The sequence below is a fragment of the Rousettus aegyptiacus genome, unplaced genomic scaffold (genome assembly GCF_014176215.1).
Source record: "Rousettus aegyptiacus isolate mRouAeg1 unplaced genomic scaffold, mRouAeg1.p scaffold_m13_p_13, whole genome shotgun sequence".
NCBI classification, from domain to species: Eukaryota; Metazoa; Chordata; class Mammalia; order Chiroptera; family Pteropodidae; genus Rousettus; species Rousettus aegyptiacus.
This window is the reverse complement of record NW_023416288.1, coordinates 19,145,507-19,151,742: the sequence shown is the minus strand read 5'-3', so window position 1 is coordinate 19,151,742 and position 6,236 is coordinate 19,145,507. Positions and strand designations below refer to the sequence as shown.

At 37.8% G+C, this 6,236-nt stretch overlaps 1 protein-coding gene across 1 annotated transcript in view; it reads right to left on the bottom strand.

Moving 5' to 3' along the window:
• LOC107503328 overlaps positions 1-6,053 on the bottom strand; it is a 57,059-nt gene extending 51,006 nt beyond the window's left edge. Inside the window, exons 1-3 of the mRNA XM_036231056.1 lie at positions 5,886-6,053; positions 4,752-4,863; positions 1,008-1,133 (exon numbers count right to left, since the gene is read on the bottom strand). The gene's annotated coding sequence lies outside the window, so the exon portion shown is untranslated. The remainder of the gene's footprint in view (positions 1-1,007; positions 1,134-4,751; positions 4,864-5,885) is intronic.
• Between the last annotated feature and the right edge of the window lie 183 nt (positions 6,054-6,236).

Here is a 6,236-nt window from a genome sequence, read left to right as displayed (position 1 = left end):
ATTAGTTATTAAGAGGTAAAGTTATTCGAAAGGACTAAAATTGCAATTGGGATATGCCACCACTACATGGGGATAGGTCTCATAGAGGGAGAGGGGTGTGTGTGTGTGTGTGTGTGTGTGTGTGTGTGTGAGAGAGAGAGAGAGAGAGAGAGAGAGAGAATTCTTTTTAACCTGAGATCCTGTTCAGTGACAATAAATATCCTTTTGGTGTTTTACAAAACCTCAGCTTCTTTACAATAGCTAAATGTGAACACAAATACCTAATACAGGGAACAAGGAAAATGAAATGTAAGCTATAATACAGTAATTTTTTCTCATATCGTATATTGATAAATTACTAATGATAACTAATCTAAAGCTGAACTTTTTTCTAGGGTTCGATTTGCTCAGTTCGAACCCTTTCTTGTAGTCACAACCTACCTAGGCTGGGGAATGTCTACTTGGCAAAGAAATGAAGAATGAATAAAACCCAAAACCATACCACCCCCATTCACTTTTCTTTGGCTACTTGCAGTTTTCATCACTCACTTGGCTTTCTATGAAAGGATTTCTGGGTATGAGAGAAGGAGGCTCGAGAGAATCCCAGTGGCTGTCTCATGATTTTTAAAATTTTTATTCCATAAAAAGAGAAGAAAAGAGTCTAGTCTAATTTTTATAGTTGCAAAGAGAATAACTTTCAGTTTACTTTAAAATTTTTCAATATGTTGAATTGCTTTTCTGTAGTCATTCCTGAGCTAGGCATTGGGATACAACAGTGAATCAGATGCAAAGCCTGTATTATAATGGGAAATTCAACAAATGAGAAAATAGATGATGATGATTAAATAGATAAATAACTACATATGCGACTGGTTGATGATAGATGATATATAGATGATAGATAGATAATAGATGAAAGATAAATGGAGTGCTGAGAAAGAACTAAATAAAGAGGCGTGATTAGAGAATAATTTGGAGAAACATACACTCTCCCCACCACATGCAACTTTTGAAAAATTTACACTTACAGAAAAGTTGAAAAACTAATTCAATGACTGCCTGAATGTCCTTCAGTTATATTCACCAATCACGTTTTCATTTTGCAACGTCTGCTTTATCTTTCCAAATTAGATGCTTTTATTCTTCTGAGCCACCTGAAACCAAGTTGGAAATATCGTAAAACTTCACCTCTGCATGCTTCAGCTTGCATCTTCTAAATATAAGGACATTCTCCTACATGACCACAGTGTTATCTTAACACCCAGGTGTCAGGTCCAGGAGGGCCCTTTCCCTTGCCCCACGGTAGTGTGGGAACCAGACCTTATAATGTCAGAATTGGCAATGCTACATGCTCACCTTCCCATTTCACTGGACTTTCCTCCCTTCCCTGCCCATTTATCGGCCCGAAATATTCCCATCTTTGAAAAATCCCACCTCAAACCCCATATAAATGTCAGGTCTCCTCGCATTTGGGGCTGACACCATCTTCAGCTCAGCCGGGCTGTCAGCCACTCTGCTAAAATAAACCTTGCTTAACCCCATTCGGCCTTGTGCCTGCCTCCTTTGGCAAACCTAACACCAGGAGTATTAGCCATGCTTCTACCATGCCATTTAATATATATGATCCAAAGTCAAGTGTTCTCAGTTGTCTCAAATGCCTTTAATAGTTTCTTTCTTCTTCCACCCCCACCCCTGCCCTAATCCAAAATCCAATTTACATTTGTTATGTCTCTTTACTCCTTTTAATCTGAAACAGTGGCTCTATCATTCTTTTTTTTTTTTTTCATGGCACTTTCAGTGCAGGCAAGATGTCTTCTGGAATGATCTAGATTCTAGATTTACTTGATAGTTTTTTCCTGGAGTATTTGATTCATTCAACATTACTTATTTTCCTGTAAATTGGAAGTTACTTGAAGCTTGATTAGATTCAGGTTAAACAATGGACAAGAATAATTAATAAGTGACTTATACTTCTCATTATATTGCATCAGAATAGATAATTCCACTATTTATGATGGTAAATGTGAATAACTGATTAAGATGGTGACCACAAAATTAATAAGGTTAATTTTTCCTTTCTTTCTATAAATCCGAGTAAATATTCTGTCCCTAAAACCTTTCGCCTATTTGATTTTAGCATCTATTAATGATTCTGGCCTGAATTATTATTATATTGGAGTTGCATAATGGAAATTTTTCAAGTATTTCTAGTATTAATATTGGAATGCTCTATTCTATTAAACATTTTTCTCTGCTCTTGATCCCTTCTTCTCACTCTTCTACATTCTTTTTTTCCTGGAAATGGTTTATTATCAGATTATAGAGAGCTATCTTTTAATTTTTTTCACAGATTTCTACCTTAATTTCTATCTCTGAAACCAGGATAATATTCATTTTGTAGGGATTTATTTAAATGATCTAATAAAACTGAAAGCCTCTATCACATTCTCTTTCCCAGTGACTTAAAACCCTACATGGATCAATCCTGCAACATACAACTTCTTAGCGCCTAGACTCCATCATTCACAGCTCTTTTCTCAGCTCTGCCTCAGCCCCATATTCCCATGTCTATATCAGAAACTTCCTCACCTTGGAAACCTTTATTACAAGTCTTGGACTCACTAACAACCACAACCTGCATTCTCAAGTCACTAGCTCAAGTAGCGCCATTGTTCTAAAATTTCTGAAATTGTTCCAGCCTCAAATCCATTAACAACCCCTGGCCCAGAACTTTCTCACCCTCCAACAATTCCCTCTCTGCATAACCTCCCTCCTTGTCCAGTTTAGCTTCCTTCCCTTACTCATTTCCTTGAACATACTCTCAACCTCTTTTGTACCTCTCTTCTATTGTCTTATGTGGAAAAACTCAAAAATTTATTTTCTTTATACCCGCAGCTGAGCAGCTATATGTTGCTTCATAAAATCACAAAATAACTGGATGGTTTCTCTTTAAACTAATGTCAAATCTCAGATTTGTTACTCTAAATGCCAGTAATCTTGCTTGGTTTCTTTAGCAGATTAGCTTTTCTATTCCCTGAGTTAATAATTACATACCTTCTCCTTCCCCTCAAAATTTCCACAACCCTCAACTACTCACACATTTACCTGAAGGCCTTGTCTTATAATTCATTGAGAAAATAGACGTAATTAGACATGCTATCCCTCATATTTCCCCACTAAATCTACAACTCTCACTGTATTTGCACCAATCTTCTCCTCGCCCTACTTTTAAAGTGGACTAGGTGTCCTTGCTATATAAGTTTAATTCTTCTAGTTGTTCTTAGGATTTCATGTTTTCTGTTATCCCTTCTGTCTTCCACTTTATCGAACTCTCTGTACTGATTCATTTTCATCAGTTCAAAGATATACTAATTGCATCTCCCATTCTATGTATGTATGTATGTATGTATGTATGTATGTATGTATGTATGTATTTATTTGTCTGTCTATCTATCTATCTATCTATCTATCTATCTATCTATCTATCTATCTATCTATTGCATCTCCCATTTAAAAAAACAATACTCCCTTGACCCTACACTTCTAACCACTGCATCATTTCTCTGACCCTAAATGTGATATGTCCACAAAGTTGACACTCTTTCCTTCCAAAGGTGAGCCTAATCCACTACTCTTTTAGAGTGGGCTGGATTTAGTGCCTGACTTCTAAAAAATAGAAAATAGCAGAAGTGATAGTATATGACTTCTGAAACTCTGTCAGAAAGAAAAGACATTGAGGCTTCCTCCTTCCTCCTTTGCTCAGATCACTCACTCTGGAAAAAGCCAAGAACCCATTCCATTGGTGTGAGGATGCTGGCTTCCTTGTTCTGATTGTTACTCTAGGCAGAGCAGGAGCTGCATGTACAGTAAGTCTTGCTGATCTATATATTTTGCCTTCGCCATAAATAATTATCTCTCATATCACTTGAACTAATGAGTGAATTCTCTAAGTAAGTGCAGGTTTAGATGGTGACACTTGCTATGGCTGTCTCCAAAATTGGGAATTCTTTAATGCCAACTAACCAGGCTTGGGATTTGAATGACTAATTATGCTGTTCAAATGATAACTTAATCACTTCAAAGGTTTAAAGTTAATATGCATGCACATGTACACGTGTGCACACACATGCACGCACACATATACACACACTACCCCTCTGCCTAAAGTGAAGAATTTTAAAACAACTTATAGATGACACAGCACTCTCAACCCAAGAATATGCCTCTTTCCTTACTCCCTTCTTCATGTTATGCTGGGAGGCAGCAAAAATAGTGATATGGAACATAAACTCTAGACTCACTTGACCTGAGCTCAAATGGAATCTCTGATACTTCCTAGTTATGTAACCTTAAGCAAGTTGACTAGCCTCTCTAAGCCTCACTTTTCCTTATTTGTAAATTGAGGGTAATAAAAAGTAATGTGACAATAAGTGATAAAAAATGCTTAGCACATGAGATAATTATTACTATTTCAGCATCCACTCCATTTCTTTTTGTTCTCTTAAATATTTTTTCTCCCAAGCTCACATCTTAAGTACAAAGTTGTGTGACTGGCACTGGAAGACCCAGGTATCAGTGAGATGGGGGTCTCTCCCCACAATGCTTCTACACCTTTATGTGGAGGTTCAGATTTAATAGATGGTTAATGTTTATTGACATCTTACAATGTACCAAGCACGGTGTTGAACATTTTGCACTCATCATAACATTTGATTATCAGTCACCTGTGATGTTCTTTTACATAAAAAGAATGCAGCAAGAAAGATGAGCACCTTATGTAAGCTGGATCCAAACCTGGGCAGCTTGAGCTCCAAACACTGCATGCACATCTTCACCATAGCTCCTGGTCCTCAGCTTGGGGGCGTTCCTCTTTTCTTCATATCCCTTGTGAAAATAGCATTAAATTCCTCCTCTGCTTGAACTCTTTTCAAATTAATCATCTTAAAAATAATTATCTTATTAATACAACTCTAAATGTCACAGTGTTCCCTTAGTACAGCCCTTCTTCTCTAGCTTTAATAAAGGCAGCGCAGCTAATGTCACAGGCTCTGGAGACAGACAGCCTGACTCTGCCACCCATGAGCTGTGTGACCCAAGACAAGTTACACAGCCATTCTGTGCCACAATTTTCTTATCCATAAAATTGGAATAATGTTACCTACCTCAGAAGTTGTTAACGTAGGCAAAGTTCAAAGTGCAAGGAAAGGCACATGGTAGGTGCTACATAAGAAGTGGACTTTACTATGATGCCATAATTATGTATTCATACTATAATTATGTATCCTGTGGGTCAGGGATCACTTTTTCTTTTTTTAGTATCTCCAGGTCTGGTAAATCCTGTTCTCTCAACACATTTTACTCAGTTAAACTCAATGGAATTACTATTTTTTTCTGTTGGTCAATAAGAGATCGTGCTTTAAGATGTTACTTTGCTCTGCCAAGTTCCTTAGTCTTCCCCATCCCCAGCCCTTGTACCACCAGCCAGGTTTTCATTAGGATTGCGGGATGTGCATTCTTCGCCTGGTAGGAACTGAAGACCCAGAAAAAAGATCAAGGACTCTCGAAAGTCTAACCTCCAGGAAACAAAACAAAACACAACAAAACTATTGTCTCTTCCTCCCTACTCTGCTCATCTTACTGTCGCCTATTCTATTTATTTCTTTTCTTTCATTTTTCTCGATTTTTCTGTATCCCATTAATAATGGAGGAAGATACTGCTATTCACGAATCCATCCAGTTAACAAATTAAACTGGGCATTCACTATATTTAGCAATCTGAAGCAAGGTATGAGGTTAGGAGGTAATGTCCTGTGCCCGGAATCTTGAGAAGGGTGAGTTACAGCTCTTTGCTTTCATTATCTTCCTAGTGTCTTGGGAGCAATTATCCGTCTCTTATTAAGTCTTACCTTCCAGAAACCTCAAGTTCAGGCTCTGAACTCGAGCTTCCACATTCAGTCTATTTGAGGAGCTGTTAGAATTCTGCAGCTTTTAAGGTTCAGATTTCCTCTATCCATCAACAGGTATGTTCTCGCCACAGCTGACATGAGAACATCAGACTTTACCTAGGGCTCCGGATTCCCTCTCTGTACTTTGAGCCTCGGAAAAAAAAAAAAAAAAAAAAAAAAAAAAAAAATCCCGTGAGTCAAGGTTTCACCTTGAACCTCGCATGTAAAAGTGTCCTTACATCTCCTGCGGTAGGGTAGTCTTGAATACCGCGCATAAGGATGATCTTGAACGTGGAGCGACAGGGCGGGGCG